This window comes from Eptatretus burgeri, chromosome 5, assembly GCF_056783735.1.
Source record: "Eptatretus burgeri isolate ZD-2024b chromosome 5, Ebu_testis_v1, whole genome shotgun sequence".
Taxonomy (NCBI): Eukaryota; Metazoa; Chordata; class Myxini; order Myxiniformes; family Myxinidae; genus Eptatretus; species Eptatretus burgeri.
The window spans coordinates 121,085,880-121,107,223 of record NC_140965.1 but is presented as its reverse complement, the minus strand read 5'-3'; the positions used below and the strand labels follow the sequence as shown (position 1 = coordinate 121,107,223).

Below are 21,344 nucleotides of genomic sequence, written 5' to 3'. Positions count from 1 at the left end.
AAAGCACATGTCAAAGGGAGAGTGCCCTTGTCAATCAACCAACATGAACAACTGGGATTTGAGATTAAATTAACAACTAGTAAAATACAACCTGTCGCTTCGTTGATGGGGACAATAAGGGGGGGAGGGAGACACAGAGTCAGATACACGGAGAGACGGAGAGAGACGGAGAGAGACGGAGAGAGACGGAGAGAGACGGAGAGAGACGGAGAGAGACGGAGAGAGACGGAGAGAGACGGAGAGAGAGGGAGAGAGAGGGAGAGAGGGAGAGAGGGAGAGAGGGAGAGAGGGAGAGAGGGAGAGAGAGGGAGAGAGAGGGAGAGAGGGAGAGAGGGAGAGAGGGAGAGAGGGAGAGAGGGAGAGAGGGAGAGAGAGAGAGAGAGAGAGAGAGAGAGAGAGAGAGAGAGAGAGAGAGAGAGAGAGAGAGAGAGAGAGAGAGAGAGAGAGAGAGAGAGAGAGAGAGAGAGAGAGAGAGAGAGAGAGAGAGAGAGAGAGAGAGAGAGAGAGAGAGAGAGAGAGAGAGAGAGAGAGAGAGAGAGAGAGAGAGAGAGAGAGAGAAAGACAAAGATGCGGGAGGAGAGGGCTACATTTTATTAGGAGGGGGGAGCAAGGAGGGGACAGAGTGATAGAGAAGAGTGTGGGGGGGGGGGGGAAGAAGACAAGTGATTGGTGGGGGTGGGGTTAGCAAAGAGAATGATATGTGATGCTGAAGGCCCAGTCACACCTTGACGTTTTTGCCAGGTTATGCCGATTTTTGGATAATTTGTGTAAAAGGCTAATACACGTTGAATATGTTAGGGGTAAGTTTTGATAACATTGAGAGCACGCTGAAAAACACTGCCATACGTCGTTGTACGCTGGCTTTAAACGTTGTACTTTTCGGGTGTCCTCAAATTTTCCATGCTTGAAATTTTAAGAATTATGCCAGCGTATGACTCACACGTTCCGCATAACGCTGGCCATAAGTTGTAGCCACGTTACGCGATCGTTGACACATGTCGACACACGTTACTTGTAAGTTACTCATAAGTCGAAACACGTCGAGGTAATGGTTAGCGTCAGTGTTCCAGACTCCCTGGGGTTTTTTTTTCTTCTTCTTCGGTATGACGGTGATGTCGACACTTCGATTTCTAGTGCGGTTATAATATAATATAATTAAAAGGCTGCCGCTCAACGATTAAAATCATAACCGCACTAGAAATCGAAGTGTCGACATCACCGTCATACCGAAGAAGAAGAAAAAAAAAACCCCAGGGAGTCTGGAACACTGACGCTAACCATTACCTCGACGTGTTGCGACTTATGAGTACCTTACAAGTAACCTTTGTCGACGTGTGCCAATGTTCGCATATCTTGCGTACAACTTATTCCCATCACATGTGGAACGTGTGTCATACGGCAAGTACGTCGTAAAATGTTTAACACGTTTATAATTACAAGACGTACTCCACTTAATACGACGTATGATAGATAGTGTACTTTAGCATTCTATTCACGCATACCAAACTTACCCATACCGTATTCGACGTGCGCCAGCATTTTAGACGCATTTTTCAGAGGTCGGCATACGCTGGCAAGATCGCCAAGGTGTGACTGCGATGTTGACACTTCCATTTCTGCGGCGGTTATGATTTGAATCGTTGTGCAGCAGCCTTTTAATAGGCTACGTCACATCATCATCGGCGATGCGTGCAGCGCGCTATGCATAAGTTAGACTATCGTTGGGCATAGGTTGTGAAGGCCGACAACAGGCTCAGCATTCGTTGGTATAAGTTAGCTATAACACACCGAAACGTTCTGTGTCCATTACTAATATGTTATGCATACGACCAACTCGTTATGAATACGTCCGAATCTTGAAAAAAAAAACATCAAAAGTTCAACGTAAACCAGCGTTTTACATACATTTTGATACGTTGCCATTGCTGGCTAAAACGTCAAGGTGTGACTGGGCCTTTGATGACCAAATGTTTACATTCATGAAAAGAAAAATAAAAAAATTAAAAATTAAAAAAAGTCAGAACGTACATGCGACGACACAACAGAGTTTGTAAAGTAATGTGCTGGCACATCTGCAAAAACATTTATATTCCCATGCCAGAAAATTTGTGGAAAAATGAACCAAAAGCAATCACTAAAAACAGGGAAGTTTTGCTCACGTTCGACCTCATAATCCCATCGAGCGTTAACATCGAAAACAAAGCATTACAACCAGATATCATACTTCGGTACAAAAATAAAAGAGAGTGGAAGGCATTGCTAATTGAGGTGGTAATACCAGTGATTTTGGATTAACGATGCAGAAATCAAGAAAATGGCCAAATACCAAGACCTCAAAAGCAGGAAGTGGAAAGATCATGGAAGCTGAAGAATGTCAAAATTGTACCAGTGATACATGGAGCTACAGGAATGATGATGAAGAACTTCACAGAGTTATTAAAAACCATCCTCGGAATATTACGACAAACTACAGTTGGAAGCCGTCTTGGGCTCAGTAATGATCCTGAAGAGAGTCTTCGAAACAAAACTTTGAAAACAGAAAACTTCACAGCTTGGTCCATGAATCATGATCCGCCACTGAAATGAAGGTGGATATTTTGAGCCCACCCTGGGAGGACTCCGACCCACAATTTGAAACTTGCACATGAAGATACCACTCAATGACACACACACATACACACACACACACACACACACACACACACACACGCTCACACACACACACACACACACACCCACCCACACTCACACACACTCACACACACACACACACACACACACTCACACACACACACAAACTGCCTTTTATCAGAGCATAATATACATTTATATATATATATATATATATATATATATATATATATATATATATATATATATATATATATATATATATATCTTCTTTCGGCTGCTCCCCTTAGGGGTCGCAACAGCGGATCATCCGTGTGATCCGCATTGTGATTTGGCACATGTTTTACGCCGGATGCCCTTCCTGACGCAACCCTGGTCGCCTCTTACGACACAGCGATATGGTACACCTATTTTAACCGGGGTATACACCGGCCCAGTATACTGGTACTCATTTTGCCGACCTCGGAAGGATGACAGGCTGAGTCAACCCCCTGGTGTATTAATTCAGTGGCCCAACGGGGCTTGAGCTCAGGACCTTTTGGATCCCAAGCCGCTGCCCTAACCACTGCGCCAACACCAGGCTGTTATATATATATATATATATATATATATATATATATATATATATATATATATATATATATATATATATATATATATATATATATATATATATATATATATATATATATATATATATATATATATTAGGGAGGTCCAAAAACAGCAAGAAAATATAAAAAATTCAGACGTTGCTCCACAAGCCTTGAATTATTCCACCATGATTCAATAACGCACATAAAAGAATTTGAGTTGATCGGAGGTATTTTAGAGGTCGCTCCATATGACGATTTTTAGATTAATGAGTTGGTTAAATTAGGGTATGGTCAGGTACGATTATGGGTACTTCTGGATGTCCGAGGTGGAAATGAAGTGCATTTTCGAACTCGATGGGGTCGATTTACTCTAAGGAATGACTGCACCGACATTGAATTCACTACCATTTCGAAAATATGACCTAAAACAAGATTTATCATTACTGGAGTTGAGAAACTAATCCTCCTCATTTTGATATTTTCTAATCTATAATTAATTTGTCGTCCGTCTAAACATTTCTTGGAGTAAATCGACCCCACTGAGATCGAAAATGCAGTCCATTTTCACCTAGGAAGTTCAGAAGTGTATGGATTCGCATCTCACAATACACCAGGGGGTTGACTCAGCCTGTCATCCTTCAAAGGTCGGCGAAATGAGTACCAGTATACTGGGCAGGTGTATACCCCGGTTAAAATAGGTGTACCATATCCCTGTGTCGTAAGAGGCGACCAGGGTTGCGCCAGGAAGGGCATCCGGCGTAAAACATGTGCCAAATTACTATGCGAATCATACGGATTATCCGCTGTGGCGACCCCTAACAGGAGCAGCCAAAAGAAGAAGAATATATATATATATATATATATATATATATATATATATATATATATATATATATATATATATATATATATATATATATATACACACATGAATAAACATGAATAAATTAAATATATAGTGGTGGTCTCGTGTGGGTGAGGGAGTGTGGAGGCATTGACCAGTCTGAAGAAGGGTTTGGTCCTGCCCTATGGTCTCTCCCCCCACCCCCCATCCTTTTGCCTATTCCTGTCCATGTCTATGCCCCTGTTAGGTTGTAACAAAATAATTAGAATTCTTTGTTTTTGTTTTTTAAGTATATATATCCCGAACCCTCTTACCATCTTTGTTCGGTGAATACATGTCCCAAAATATATAAAGTATATATACACTATATATACATATATAAATATATATATATATATATATATATATATATATATATATATATATATATATATATATATATATATATATATATATATATATATATATATATATATATATATATATACACATATATATATATATATATATATATATATATATATATATATATATATATATATATATATATATATATATATATATATATATATATATATATATATATATATATATGTATACATACATATATATGCCTGGTGTTGATGCAGTGGTTAGGGCAGCGGCTTGGGATCCAAAAGGTCCTGAGTTCAAGCCCCGTTGGGCCACTGAATTAATACACCAGGGGGTTGACTCAGCCTGTCATCCTTCCGAGGTCGGCGAAGTGAGTACCAGTGTACTTGGCCGGTGTATACCCCGGTTAAAATAGGTGTACCATATCCCTGTGTCGTAAGAGGCGACCAGGGTTGCGTCAGGAAGGGCATCTGGCGTAAAACATGTGTGAAATCACTATGCGGATCATACGGATGATCCGCTGTGGCGACCCCTATCGGGAGCAGCCGAAATATGAAGAAGAAGATATATATATATGTATATATATATGTATATATATATGTATATATATATATATATATATATATATATATATATATATATATATATATATATATATATATATATATATATATATATATATATATATATATATATATATATATATATATATATATATGAACACAAATTTTCTGGACCACAAATTTTTCTCCGTGCTCTCGAAAAATTTTGTGGCTGGGCAGCGTGGCTCCACTGGCAGGTCTGCCCACCTGCCAAACTCATTCTTCAGCACCCCTGGGTCGCTGAACCTGTCTCCGAGCCTACCTACTCCTCACTAAAGTGGGGAATGCCCTAACTGGCACTTCCCCCTCATTGCCCACATGGCATTTTGGGGCTCTGGGTCCCTTTTCCCTGGGTACCCATGCCCATTATCTACTCTAACTCCTCGGTCCCTTGAACCCATGGCCCACTCTGGCTGACTACTCAGGTGCCCGGGCTGCCCTCAACTCGATACTCACCTTTCATAAGCCACGCCCCCAGCTGGTTAATCGTCTTGCACTGGCTTTCAGGCAATCTCCCATGGGAAATGCCAATGTGTCTGACACACCCACCATTCGCACTGTGGGATCCCTGCAGACGTCACTCGCATAGAGGCAATCCCGACAGCTTCGCCATGCCCACTCTTACTCTGACCACGCGCTTCAGCTGTCCGACGGCGGTCTCGCAGCTGCTTCCACTCATGCCGGGTGTCCTGCAAGCACCCGTCTCGCATCTCGCAGCATGTCGGGTCTCAGACATGGGCTCCCGTAGGAAAAATAAATTCTCCAAAAACCCTTAATCCCTTCGTTTGCTCCCCTTCTCGCTGTCCACACTCTGGTAATTTATGTCCGCACTGTTGTAATTTATCCGGCGTGGAGCGTTTCGGTGACGGTTCCTGTGAAGCCATTATCACATCGTGCAATGGTCCACGCTTGGGTGGTTTGTTGAGCATGGACTGCACACACTTGTACACACCGTACCTCACACGCAGAGTCCTGTGGGGCTGGCATGGTTTCCAAAAGAATTTTCTCATGCTTGGGAGGCTCATCCCTCCCAATAGTCATATTAATAGCTACCCCTGTCTGTGTCGATGCATTGCCCGCACCTTCTCATGCACTCATCCAAGTCATGTTACTTGCGCTCTGCACACACTCTGGCATAATCCTACTGGGGGCTTGCCTTACCCCAATAAACCCCGGAGCTTCTACCCCCCAAAAACTAAGCATGTACCCTTTCACATCATGCGCCGCTCCACCTCGCACAACCTTACCATTACTGGACTCACCTGGTCGCGGTCTGCTTCTAGGGAGCGTATCCTCTCCCTTTCTTCCTGAAGGAGGTTATCCTGAACCTCACATCGGGTCTCAAGACATTCAACAAGCTCAATCTTAATGTCTCTCACCTTTTCTTCTATTTGTGTTTGCTCCTCTTTTCTTTAAGTAATTAAAGTAATTTAAGTAAATTTAAGTAATTTAAGTAATTAAATTACTTTAAGTAATTAATCCTTCACCCATTCCATCTAACCTTGTGTCTCTGTTACCTCATTTTATTCATCATTGATCTGTCTCACCTCCTTTTGTGTCTCCAGTAATTCCTCCTTTGCTATCTTAAACCCTTCTTTGGTCTCCTTCTTGTGTTTCTTTAATCGCTTGTTCATTTCTTCATTTTATCTCTCAACTTTCCATCGCATTTCTTTAACCATTTTTGTCATTTATTCGTGTCTTGCCTTACACCCCTCCTTTACAGCCCACAATTCCCCATTTTTCCTGCTGGCCTTGTTTTAAATTTTGTATTGCGTTTTTGTTTTTCCCAATCTCTATTTTAATTGGCCTTGTCCTTTCTATATTTCCGTCGTCCCCTGTCTGAGTTTATCTACTTCTCGCCTAACCACTGTTATTTTGTTTGTCACTTCTTCCTTACCCATCTTCATCGCGGTCCAAACACCTTCCACATTCTCCTTCACCTCATTCGTTTCCTCACGTACTGTCTTGATTTAATCTGTCATCCTCTGGTCCATCCTTTGCATGTCGTCCTTTAACTCTGCCAGGCCCAAATCCAGGCTTTGTTGCCCCACCTTTATGTTTTTCAGCTCTGACTTCAGCTCCCATTGGCCCACCCTCATTTCTTCCCTGATTCCATCACCCATCACCCGCATATCTTCAGCCAGTTTTTGCATATTCCTGTTCATTTGTTGCATATTCCCATCCATTTTTAGCATATCACTCCTCTGTTGGTTTTGTCCAGCTGGTATATTCCCATTTATTTCATCCTTCTGCGTTTGCATATTTCTGTTCAGTTCATCCATTTTCCCTTGCATATTCCCGTTCATCTCATCCATTTTTTCTAGTCTCACTTTCATATCACCTATCATACGAGTCATGATTTCCATAAACTGGTTCATATCCAGTGGCTTTGGCGAGGCAGATCTCCTACTATTGGGTGTGGATCCCAGTGGACTCGCTACATCCTCCGTGAAGGGAATTTCATGGTGGGGGTCCCCCAAGCATTGTTGCTGTCCTGGTTGCCCCCAAAGTTACCCCTGGGTATTGCTGTAGGGAATGATCTCCCTCAAAGCTGTCGTCATGAGCCATGGCTGCTTCTAAAATTGTTGTTTGAAAACCAACCTGGACCAGCCCGTCTTGGTCCGCCATGGACCACACAAATTATAAAATAAATTTTTTTATTCTAACCTGCTCTTAATTTTGGGGGTGCATGAAGCACACCCCAGGTTCGAATCTCACTCCTGACACCAAAGTGTTGCTGCCCTGGGGTCGGGTGTGAAGAACAAGAGGGAAGAATCACCTCGGGTTCCCACCAGACTCACTGGAATCGCAAACCGTCACACATGAATAACTTCGTGACGGGGGGAGGGGGGGTCGCTAATCGACCGCGAACGCCAATAACTCGACCATATGACTTAGGGTCCTCCATCAAATAAGTCCTCTTTACCTAAAGGTCATGTGATCTAATTACTGGGGAACATGCCCTTGGTATGCACTTGCTTAAATCGGATCACCATGCCCGATCAGATGCAGCCAAGCCAAACTGCCAAGCACGCACTGGCTTGGAAACAGATCATTGGGAAATAATGTCCCAGCTGAACTACAGTGCAGGCTATGCTGGACCAATGAAAGAAAACACGAAAATGAGCTGGGAACATTTCTATACAATACATTTATTTACAACCAAGCAAGGAAAAGTATGTGGCAGTGAATGTGGTTTTATTTTTTGCACAGCAGGCGAGAGCAAGAATTTTTTTGGTTGCGGCAAAAGACAACAACTTACAAAAGAGGACACAGAGCAGGATTATCCCGACTATCTTCCACAATCTTACTTAATCTCAGACAGGCGTCATCTCACACAAAATCAGAAAACACACACACACACACACACACACACACACACACACACACACACACACACACGGAAAGTTAGAGAGCCAAGAAAGTGAGAGAAAGGTGAGGATGAGTGCCCTCTAAATACCTGCCACATTTGGCCTAACAACGCAGCCCAGGATGCTTGGGGAGCTGGAATTGGATACTGATGTCTATGGTGTGGGAGTGGGAGGTACGATGTATGCAACGGTGTATGCAATATGATGTATGCAACGTGAGGGGTGTGGTGTCGTGCCTGAGGAAAATGGGATCACGATTCAGTACGCGTTCTTCTTTGTACGTCCACATTAGCTGGGATGGAGGGGTGTATAGAGAGAGAGAGAGGAGAATAGATGCGTGAGAAGGAAGATCCACAACTTAAATGTGTAAAGGTCTGTATGAGAACAATGTAGCTCCATGGGACACTTCGCCTGAGCGTTCCCGCTTCATGATATGGTGCATTATCTCCATATTTATTTGCAGGGGATCATGGCAATGTGCACTCCGCACTGGTCCACCATCTATGGCCGGCGGAGGGTCCGTCTGGCTACATGGCGGTAGCGGCATGTTGACAGCATGGCAGAGAGTCCACTGTATGCTCAGGAAGGACAGCAGTCACACATGGATGATGTTCTCGAAGAAGAAGCTACTTTTAACAGCTCTGCGTTACCCCCTTTTATAGGCCCCATGCGAAGGGTGGGGCGAGGAGCAGAAAGTGACACTCTGTGGCACAAATCCTGCTCCTCTATTGGGCCATGGTGGCCACACCCCACCAGGCTACAGGACCGGAAAGCGGCTCAGATGCCCACCAGCTTTGGTACGGCTCAGGGCTCCCGACTTAACATGGGGAGCATGCTCCCCGAGCCGCCACCCCAGCCCCGAACGTGCACCAAGTGCAATCGGTATGTTGGATGGTAGTGGACTTTCTCTCCCACCCACGGGCTCCTTCACGAGCCAAAATGCACACAAGGGAGGAAAACCAAAACCCCCGCATCACCTTTCCCGCGACCCCTCCTTGTTGCTTACGGTCTTGCCATGGTCTGACGACTGGATGAGGGCTGTAACAATTCTGGACGCTCACCCGGGATGTTCCCGTTGAGATGTGGTGGAGCTATATAGCGTCTGTCGTGTGGGCAAGCATGGCACGGTGCCAAGCAAAAAGGCGGACACTGCACAGTGCTCGAAATAGAGTGGCAAATTCTTGCGATGCAGAGGTACGAGGGGGTGCAGGAGTATTTTTCCCATGTGCAGGAGGCAATTGTGGTCAAAGTGGTGAAATTTGGTGAGCGAGATGGGGAGTAAGGTGAGAAAGATATCCACACTCATATATATATATATATATATATATATATATATATATATATATATATATATATATATATATATATATATATATATATGTTGTTACGGCTATGGAAATTCGCAGAGCACCATATATGTCCTTAGATCAGTTATGCCGATAAGTCTGTGTTCGGATAGATTTCCCCACCGTGTCTAATGGGGTTTATTGGTATCACCCGGGCTGTGATCTTTGAGGTCGCTGTTTTTCTTTCACTATCGTTATTTTGGACCAACCACAACGCCAACCACCAACCACCTTCTCTGCAACGCCAATCACCAACCACCTTCTCCACCACGCCAACCACCAACCACCTTCTCCACCACGCCAACCACCTTCTCCACTATGCCAACCACCAACCACCCTCCCCACAACCGCCTTCACAACAACGACATCTCCTCACCATCCCCTAATCCACATCTCCCCCAATAGATCAACACGAACAACATCGCCTCACCTTCATCTCCGAAGCGACGCCATCATTGCGCCAGCCACGGCGAGTCCGCATCGAACGGCATCGCTGCAGGCAGACGCAGGGGTTTGCTCGCCGCGCAAGTCGGTGATCTCGCGCACGTCTGCTCGCCGCGCAAGTCGGTGATTTCCCGCACATCTGCTCTGTGCAAGCTTCGCCTCAGAATTCAGATCATGAGATCGAGAGGGGCGGAGCCAGTGGGGGGGGGAGGGGTCAGAGGTCAGAGGTGAGGGATCGAAGGTCAGATCTCGTCTCTCGGGCCCTATAAAAGGGCGAGCGGAATGCCAAGCGCGGTGAGTCGGTGGAGTGTCTGTCGGGGTTCAGAGCGCCTGGAGCCTGGAGCCTGCAGTCGGTGGAGAAGCTGAGGAGAGCGGAGGAGACGCGAGCTGGGAGCACGGCCAAGCCCGCTGTGCCGCGCAGAGCTGCATGTTCGTGTGCGAGCCTGAGAGAGCTCGCCAACCAGCACCGAATGGTCTGAGGTGATTGGGCTTCGGAACAGTCCGAGCAACGCTGAGGGACGGATGGGTTCTTAAAGAGAGCATCAACTCAGAAAGAGCAAAGGCCCGTTCGTTCCTCTCAGGCATTGCAGGCTGGGGCCCAAATCACCAGGCCACAGCCGAGCCGCGGTTATGCTAGCTGCCATGGGGACAGAACGTCGCGGGTCGCCTCAGCGAGGAAGGTAACCTGCACGGCCTCTAGGAGCTCCTTCGGTCCTCAAAGCTCCATGTCATAAAGACCACAAGAGGTCCAGTCCACTCCCTTGTCTTTGAGGGTTTTTTTCCTTGCTTTTCTTTGTATGAAAGTTGTGGTGCCAAGTCCAACAAGTAGAACCTGTATAAGTAAATGTACATAATAAATAACCGGTCATAGTTCCTTTACATTGCTTTTTTGTTTGGCTGTATAATTGCATGCGTGTTCCCCCCATTCATTGCATGACTGCATCATTGCTTACGTGTGCTTTGTAATAAATGTGCTTCTTTAAATGTGTACCTGCTCGTTATATCTTTTCCTTCATTGAGCTGCCACCTTGCCCTCGGAATATAGTTGGTTTTAAATAGCCGGTAAATAGAATTGGGTCCAATGAGGCCTCATGATAATACCCCGCTCGGTTATCCCAAAACGGAGCGAGCTGCTTAAGCAGCTTGTGTCCAAGCAGGCCTCGCTGTGGTACAATCTCTCGGTAATCTACCTGCGTGAATAATTAGGTAAATCGATTATTTGGCCATCAGACCCTGTAGCGTGGGCAGAGTGCAGACAAGATTGTGGTGTGCTTGGAGCACACCTGTGACTGGTTTTCTGCGTTGTTCCAGAAAGTCGCGACTGGATTGTTCGTCCGGTTGGCGTACGGCCGTGATTCGGCTTAAAGCGGCTGTCCGCACGCTGGCGGGCGGAGAACCACAACAATATTATATATATATATATATATATATATATATATATATATATATATATATATATATATATATATATATATATATATATATATATATATACAGTTGACTTGGCGTAAGTCGGCAGCGTGTAACTCGTCACTTCGCCGAAGTCGGCAGCGTCAAAAAGTCCAAAATTTATCTCATGTTAAATCCCTTTGAATAAAGGGTCATCCCTCTGTAAGTCGTCATCTCGAAGTCGTCACTTCGTCTCAGTCGTCAGATGTTGTCTGTTCCCGCGTAATGGAAACTCAAGTAAATTACCACTCCTAACTCGTCACACGGAACTGCTGCCTCGTGAGAAGCCCGATTTCATGGAATCGTGATGCTCGCTCATTGGTTTACACCGCCAGTGATAGGCTATTTATAACTGCGTACACACGTTGATCGCACTGCAGGCAGGACAATGGCAACTAAGTGTAAGCTTACAACTAAAACATACCAAGAAAAATACGACTTTATTCAGTTTTGCGAGGCAAACCCACTGATGAAGAAAACAGCCATAGCTGAGAAGTTGGACATCAAACGGCAGACATTGAACGATATCTTGAAGAATAAGGGCAAGATATTTGCACAAGTGGAGAAGATCACGAGGCCGGTGGTAAGTGTGAAACGTGTGAAATGTGTGTCCTTTGAAGATGTTGATGACGCGCTCATCATCTGGTTTCGGCAAATGTCGGCTCAGCCAAATATTCGGTTGGACGGTGAAATGTTGCTGCTGAAGGCACGTAAATTCGCTGCGGACCTCCGGCATGATGATGCCGAGACCTTGCCGATGCACTGGATAGACAGATTCAAAGTGAGGTGGGAATCGGCGAATCAGGCAGCGTGGATTCGGCAGTGGTGCACGACTGGAAGGATGGCAAATTAAAAGACATCTTGGAAAGGTATCAGCCTCGGGATGTGTACAATGCCGATGAGACTGGGCTTTTCTGGCAGATGCCGCCAGAAAAGTCTCTGGGGTTCGTTGGTCAATCCCATCATGGTGATAAGCAGGCAAAGTTGTTGTCTTACAGTTGTTCATTATGTTTCCTTTGATAAACTGATTCATGAATTCCATCTTTGCTTGATCACTTTCCAACTCACCAATGAACCCCCACCTATGCCCCGAGGATTGTGTTTTCCTTTTGGTACAATAGCCGGCTCTCACACATACGTGTCCAGGCCACGCGTGACTTCATCTTTCACCCCACAGTCAACAGGAATGTTCGCATACGCGTAAGTCGTCACTTTTTTCTCGGTCCCGATGGTGATGACTTGCGCCTAGTCTACTGTATGTATGTGTATATGTATATACATATATATACATATATACACATATATATATACATATATACATATATATACATATATATACATATATACATATATATACATACATATATATACATATATATACATACATATATATACATATATACATATATATATATATATATACATATATATATATATATATATATATATATATATATATATATACATATATATATACATATATATACATACATATATATACATATATATATATATATATATATATATATATATATATATATATATATATATATATATATATATATATATATATATATATATATATATATATATATATGTATACATACACATACATACATACACCGGCGTGGTAGCGTGCGCCTGTAATCTCGCGACTTGGAGGCTTGGGTTGGAGGATCGCTTGAGGACGGGGGCTCTGCACTGGGCCGTGCTATGAGAGGGTGAAGAGCAGCCAGGAATCATGGCGAAACCCAATCCTTATCCCTGTGTCATAAGAGGCGACCAGTGTTGCATCAGGAAGGGCATCCGGCGTAAAACCTGCGCCAAATCAGTATGCGGATGATAATGGATGATCTTCTGTGGCGACCCCTAACGGGAGCAGCCGAAAGACAATATATATATATATATATATATATATATATATATATATATATATATATATATATATATATATATAGTATGTATTATATTGTTACGGCTGTGGAAATTCGCATTAAACCATGAAGGGCCCGTAGGTGAAATATCTCTAAGTTCATGTGTAGTTAGCCCCAAACCCGTTGTTTAGAGGGAATTTATGTGATTCATTCGGGCTGCGACGCTTTGAGATAGCCGTTTTTCTGTTCTATCTTTATTCTGAACCGACAACGTCACAACCACCAACTACAACGCCGCTTCACAACAACCACAACCACACCTGCCTCTCAACAACCACGCCATTCTCACCACTCCGCCAGCAACCGTCAACATCTCCACGAACACAAAAGGGGAACAACAACAACTCCTACCCCGATTTCTCTGGTAAACAAGAATGATGGTTGGAAACTCAACTCCTGCCCCGATTTCTCTGGTAAACAAGAATGACGGTTGGAAACTCAACTCCCGCCCCGATTTCTCTGGTGGAATGTTCCCCCCCCGCGTGCCGCTAAGGGAGGGGTGGGGTGCCAGGGAAATAAAAGGGCGCACGGAGGCGCCGCTAGGAGGAAGTCAGGTCGAGGTCAGGTCAGGGCGGTCGGTGAGAGCGTCAGTATCAATCGGCGGTTCATGGTCTTCTGCCCGTCTGGGTCTTGGAGAAGCGGTCCGTAGAGCGACCCGCTCGTTGGAGCTTGCAGTCGGTGGGGAGTCCGGACGTCGCAGAGGGGACGCGGACTGGAGGTGCCGCTGTGCTAGCTGTGTCGCGCGGACCTGCGCGTTCGTACAATGAGCGCCTTAGAGAGCTCGCCCACCATCGCACAGCGAGGGTGCAGGTAACCTGCAACGGTCTCGTGGGACTCGTTCGGTCTGCCAAGTCCCACACCATAAAGGCCCACGGGCCCCGTCTGCCCCCTTGTCTTTGAGGGTGGCCTTTTCTTTTGTTTTTGTATGGATCTTGTGGCGCCGTGTCTTGTGAAGTAGAACTGTATAAGTGTTGCCGTGTGTACGCGCTAGTCGGTCGTATTACATTTGCTTTTTGTGCATTATTGTTTCAATTGCTATATGTGTGCTCTCCGTGTGTGCGTGTGAATAAAATGCTTGCATGTTGAACTGTTCCCGTTTCGCTTTGTCTTTTCTCCATTTACTCTCCATCCTGCTTCACGTAAAGGGTTCGTAGCAGGTGCAAGATTCTGGTAATTAATCTGAACCGTCGAGGTCGACGATAACACCGCTCGGTTATCCCGATAGTACGGAACGGGCCGCCCAAGCGGCTCGCGTCCGGAGTCGACCTGCGGCGAGGTACGATCGCCCGGTTTACCATCCGCGTGGGTACTTAGGTAGGTCGAGTTTGGCGAACAACCCTATCCTACGCGGGTGGCCGATTGGCACGATTGTGGTGAGGTCGAAAGGCCCACCCATGACTGGCTCCGGGCGATAGTTCCCGGAGGTTCACGACTGAATTGTCCGTCCGGTGGGCGACGTGCCGCGATTCGAGTCTCGTGGCCGTTCGCAGGCCGGCGGGCGCGAATTCGCAACACTGGTGTCAGAGAGCGGGAAACAAACTCTCCTGTCTCCAGCTAAATTCACAGGTAATCAATCAGTCCAGGGGTGAGAGGAGCGACCCCCGTTCCCTCCAAATTACGAGCAGGCCAAATTAACCCCTTACAAGAAATAAGATGGAGTCTCAAGGCGAGCGGGAGCCGGGGGTATTAGAGATGGATGTAGAATTGTTCGAATCCATGGTCCAGGATGAAATCCCCGTGCAGGAAATGTTGGTTGTGCAGGAACACGAACTCCCCCAACTGAACCCAGAGCCCGAAATTGGTGCGGCGGCGGTGTATGACACCTCCCTCCCCCTCTCCACCAAAACCCCCCGATCCTCTCCTTATCGGCTCAGGCGAGTGCACTCGACGTGGCCCAGCTATTCGCCATGCTGGCAAAGATGAATGCAAATATAAACAACAAAATGGATACGAATACGCAACAAATGAAAGAAATGAAAACGAAAATGGATATGAATACGCAACGAATGAAAAACGAATTGAAGGAAGAAATGAGAAAAATGCGGGGTGAGACGCAGAACATGGGCCGAAGCCTGCAGGCCGGCATGAAGGCAATAATAGGGGAGTGCATTGTGGCGACGCCACGTGTGGGAGCGAACGAGCTGGGAGGGGGTGCAACGGCTGTCAGGCCCGCGGTGGAGGCGGATGAGCACAAAGTAATTCGGGGGACGTGTTGGGCGAGAAGTGTGAAGGTGATGGAGAGAGCAACAGTGACGGTGACCGAGAGGGGAAAAACTAATTGGGGTGACGGAGACGTGCACGAGGGAGATAACAAGGGAAGAGACGGAAATAATAGTTGAGACAAGGGAGATAACGGAAGAGACGGAAATAATAGAGACACGGGAGATAGAGGGTGAATTGGACGGGATTGAAGACGAGCACACACACACTGTCGTGGAGGATAATGGGGGTGAGCTCGCATAACGTGTAGGGACCCGGTGCGAACAGTTGGATGGCCTCCTTCGGGAACGGAGGGAGACGCTATTCTCCCTCGAAGCTGATCACGACCAGGTGGGTTCGGTCGTGCCAGGCGAGTTCGAGGGGAGGAGTGCTGCGAACGGGTGTATGGAGAGCTTGGGGGGTATAGAGGCCCCGGAAACACTGGGGGTGGCACTAATCCCCGGCGTGATTGTCCCGAGCGTGAATGTCCCGGTGTGTGTGGTGCAAGGTGTGAGTGCGCCCCCGTGTGTGGAAGCGACCGCGTGTGTGAGTAAAATGGTGTGCGAGGCTGCGAGTGGGCCGAAGTACGTGCCTCCCAGCACTCCGGGTGTGAGTGGAAGCCCGTGTATGAGTGAGACACTGCGGGCGAGTGCCCCCGGGTGTGTGTGGTATGGTTTGTGTGAGGGAAATGGCACGAGTGAGTGAGCGGCCGATTGTGAGAGAGACCGTGTGTGTGAGAGAGCGGTATGTAAGGGAGATGTCGGTCGCATGCGGGAACATGCAGCCGCGTCTCCCGGTGTGAATGTAATGGAATGTTGTATGAGCGTCGTAACACGCAGGTGTGTGTGGGTGGAATGGCGACGACAATGGCGACAGAGAGACGAAGGCCGAATAGCGGCCGTAGCTATTGTGGGAACCGTGCCGGGTTCACCCAGCAGCGAGCGCACGGTCCGTGCTGTGCAACGCATGAGGCCGCCACGTGCTCGCTTGCGGGAGTGAAGCCCGGTGCAGAAACGCACGCGGTGGATTTGCCGATCCCGCGGACGGACAAAGTTTAGGCAGGATTACGGATTTGGACCGGACGCGTTCTCCACGCGAGCGTGTGTTAGGCTCCAATGGGCAGAGCACGTGTTCACGTGGGGAGCCCCTCGGAGTGCGAGGTTTGCTTTTTGTGGTGCGCACGGTGACGTCATGGCTGCACGTGGGGTTGGAATCAGGCAGGAGGGGTTGAATCCCTGCCGGATGGTACCGTCCAAGGAGGGACGAGGTGCACGTGCAGCTGCCTGACGTCACGGGCAGGTGCAAAGTGCGCGAGCTGTGAGTTACCGCGCTGGTGCTGCGCAAAAAAATTGGAAAAAAAATTAATGAACAAAAGCAAGCCTCGCTTTCGGGTGAACAGGATTCCTGGGCAAGGGGTGGATGATCCCCTTGGTCAGGGCACAGGATGGAACTAGTTAGGGGGAAGGGTTAGCTTAGCTAGACCGACTTCATGGGGAAAGGGGTAAGTCCTCATGAAGTCCGTGGAATGGATTAGGTAGAGGGATTGTAGCCAGATTTAGGATAGGGAATGGATTTTTGATGATTTGGAGACATGGACAGACAGTGAATGTGTAGAGGGGACGTAGTTTAGCTATGTAGTGTTAAATGGAACGTGCTGTAGTTTAAGGGACGACGTGGGAGCACGAGGTAGTTTGGGGAGGTAGTTGGAAGGATGGCAGAGTTCAGCGGTGTGTGTGTGTGTGGAAGAGTTGGTGAGTTGAGGGGAAACATGTGCTTGGTGAATGAGTGAGGCCAGCGGGTCTGTGTGTATGGAGCGAATGTGGAATGCATGGTGCGATGAGTGATTGGGGGGGAAGAGTGATTCCCGCCCAAGGGACCCCGGGGTCAGTGTAGAGTGAGTTAGATGGGTTAGTCAAATTGACAAAATGGAGGTTGTTTTGTTGTTGGTGGGAATGTAGGCTCGATACCCATTTGGAGGGGTGCAGGAGCCCTGTTGTCGGGCTGGGAGCGTGGCTGCGAAAGGTGAGTATCGCTTAGTGGGTACCCCGGGCACCAGGCTAGTCAGCCGTAGTAGGCCAAGGGCCCATGGGGGCTGGGATAGCGTAGTGGGCACAGGTGCGCCCGCATGGTGCAGGGGCCCGGGGCGCCATTAGCCGCGTGGGCAGTGTAGTGGGCACGGGTGACCCTCGGAAAGGTGCCCGGGAAGCCAGCCTGCCACGTGAGCGTTTCAGGGGAGTTGCCATGGGGGGCACTCCCTGGTGTTTAGGGAGCTAGTAGGCTCGGAGGCAGTGTAGTGCCCGGGGGTGCCATAGCTGGAGAATCGGCAGAGGGTCATGCCTGCCAATGGAGCCACGCGTTCCAGCTATGAGACCGCGTGAGGGCACGGGAAGAAAATTGGGGGGGCGAGGCCCGAAATTGTGAGGACACCAACACAGGCGACGGGAATCTGGGTTGTTCGAACCAATAGATTAAGCGAGAGGTGCTTGTTGAAAGCCCCGGGGTAGTTTAAAAGTCAATGGTTAGGGTAGATTAGGAAGTGTATCCCTCCGCACCATCCATCCCTTCGCTCTCGTTGTGGGCCGCTGGACCCACTTTGTGTTATAGATCGCTGAATTCTGGGGAGGCCCTCCTGAGGCTTGAGTTGGGCCTCGACACAGGACGCGAGTTCTCCCTCATTCCCCTCCAGGAAGGGAACATAGGGGTTGGGAGTAGGCTAGGGGATGATAGGTTAGCCAAACAAGGACAGTAAAGGGGGTTAGGGGACGATTTATAGTGGGAGGAATAGGAATAAAAAGGGAAAAAATTAATTAATTGGGGCTAAATTGGTTTTGACAAATTAAGGGAGTGGGTATGGACAGTGACAGTGACAAGGCGATAGGTGGGAGGGAGACAGGTAGGTAGGTCCGAGCCCGCCTTCTGAGTGGCCAGCACCACCGCACTCCCTCCACCAACCTCCACTGGAAGGCAAAGGCTGGCCAGCTTCATCTGCTGGCTGTGTTGCTTCAAGGCCTGTGCCGGCTAACTTCATCGGCTGTTGTTTTTGCTGCAAGGCCTGTGCCGGTCGGATCGTCTGACGGCTGTGTTACATCAAGGCCTGTGCCGGCCGGATCGTCTGCAGCTGCTGTGCTGCAAGGCCTGTGTCGGCCAGTTCATCTGCCGGCTGTGTTTGCCTGCAACGGCCTTGTTCTGCAGGCTGTGTTTGCCTGCTCACCTTTGCCATGCCATGCCCACTGCCCATGTTCACCAGCCCTGTTCTATTTTGCTTTGCCCCCCCCCCTTGTTCATTGCCATGTGCGCCAGGATCATCAAGCAACAGTTTGCAAGCTGCAAGAACTGCCCTGTTGGCAGCTACAACACGGGCCTTCACCAGCAGCCCGTGCACCGTGTTTGTTTGCGTCCATCCATTCATCCATTCTTCCGTTGTGCTCATTGCATGTGCCACTTGAGCTGGCACGGAGACTGCGGTTGTGCAGCCCATGCGCCGTTGTTCACTGGGTTCAATTTAAAAGGGGAAGGCCTAGGACTGCGTGTGAGCAGCCGGCCACGTTCCCTGTCACCTGCATTACGTGAGCCAGAGACTGCATGCGAGCAGCCTGGCTCCCTGCTAACTGCTTTCTTTTTGCAGACTCCATTGATCCTGGGCCATGGTTTAGTGTAAAAATTGTAAGTTAAGATGTACTGTAAATATGAGTGCGCCCCCGGCATGTCTGTCTAGCGCCGGCAATTTTATTTAAGTCGTCCGTTTGAGTGGGTTTGTTTAGTTAGTTACTCAGCCCTCAGGTTATTTATTTTGGGGACACGAATACCATGAATGTCACACTCAGGGATCCGAAGGTAAAATGTACGAGGGGAGAACTCCACATGATGGCTCAAGAGAATTTGACGACTCGGGATGAATCTGTAAAAAGGGGAGGGGGTAGTGTTACGGCTGTGGAAATTCGCATTACACCATGAAGGGCCCGTAGGTGAGATATCTCTAAGAACATGTGTAGTTAGCCCCAAACCCGTTGTTTAGAGGGAATTTATGTGATTCATTCGGGCTGCGACGCTTTGAGATAGCCGTTTTTCTGTTCTATCTTTATTTTGAACCGACCACGTCACAACCACCAACCACAACGCCGCTTCACAGCAACCACAACCACACCTGCCTCTCAACAACCATGCCATCCTCACCACTCCGCCAGCAACCGTCAACATCTCCATGAACACAAAAGGGGAACAACAAAAACTCCCACCCCGATTTCTCTGGAAAACAAGAATGACGGTTGGAACTCAACTCCCACCCCGATTTCTCTGGTAAACAAGAATGACGGTTGGAAACACAAGTCCCTCCCCAATTTCTCTGGTAAACAAGAATGACGGTTGGAAACTCAACTCCCGCCCCGATTTCTCTAATGGAATGTCCCCTCCCCCCCCCCCCCGCATGCCGCGAAGGGAGGGGCGGGGTGCCGGGGAAATAAAAGGGCGCACGGAGGCGCCGCTAGGAGGAAGTCAGGTCGAGGAGGTCAGGTCAGGGCGGTCGGTGAGAGCGTCAGTATCAGTCGGTGGTTCATGGTCTTCTGCCCGTCTGGGTCTTGTAGAAGCGGTCCGTAGAGCGACCCGCTCGTTGGAGGTTGCAGTCGGTGGGGAGTCTGGACGTCATGGAGGGTACGCGGACTGGAGGTGCTGCTCTGCCAGCTGTGTCGCGCGGACCTGCGCGTTCGTACAAGGAGCGCCGGAGAGAGCTCGCCCACCATCGCACCGAGAGGGTGCAGGTAACCTGCAATGGTCTCGTAGGACTCGTTCGGTCTGCCAAGTCCCACGCCATAAAGGCCCACAGGCCTCGTCTGCCCCCTTGTCTTTGAGGGTGGCCTTTTCTTTTGTTTTTGTATGGATCTTGTGGCGCCATTAGTCTTGTGAAGTAGAACTGTAAAAGTGTTGCCGTGTGTACGCGTTAGTCGGTTGTATTACATTTGCTTTTTGTGCATTATTGTTTTAATTGCTATATGTGTGCTCTCCGTGTGTGTGTGTGTGTGTGTGTGTGTGTGTGTGTGTGTGTGTGTGTGTGTGTGTGTGTGTGTGTGTGTGTGTGTGTGTGTGTGTGTGTGTGTATGTGAATAAAATGCTTGCATGTTGAACTGTTCCCGTTTCGCTTTGTCTTTTCTCCATTGACTCTCCATCTTGCTTCACGTAAAGGGTTCGTAGCGGGTGCAAGATCCCGGTAATTAATCTGAACTGTCGAGGTCGACGATAGTACGGAACGGGCCGCCCAAGTGGCTCCCGTCCGGAGTCGACTAGCGGCAAGGTACGATCGCCCGGTTTACCATCCGCATGGGTACTTAGGTAGGTCGAGTTTGGTGAACAACCCTATCCTACGCGGGTGGCCGATTGGCACGATTGTGGTGAGGTCGAAAGGCCAACCCGTGACTGGCTCCGGGCGATAGTTCCCGAGGTTCACGACTGAATTGTCCGTCCGGTGGGCGATGTGCCGCGATTCGAGTCTCGTGGCCGTTCGCACACTGGCGGGCGTGAATTCGCAACAATATATATATATAGTTACCCAACCGGGATGGCGGG

The 21,344-nt window shown here is 47.9% G+C and overlaps 1 protein-coding gene across 3 annotated transcripts in view; it reads right to left on the bottom strand.

Moving 5' to 3' along the window:
• LOC147027249 (glutamate receptor ionotropic, delta-2-like) overlaps positions 1 to 21,344 on the bottom strand; it is a 675,131-nt gene that overhangs the window by 111,841 nt on the left and 541,946 nt on the right. The gene's annotated exons all lie outside the window — the stretch shown is intronic.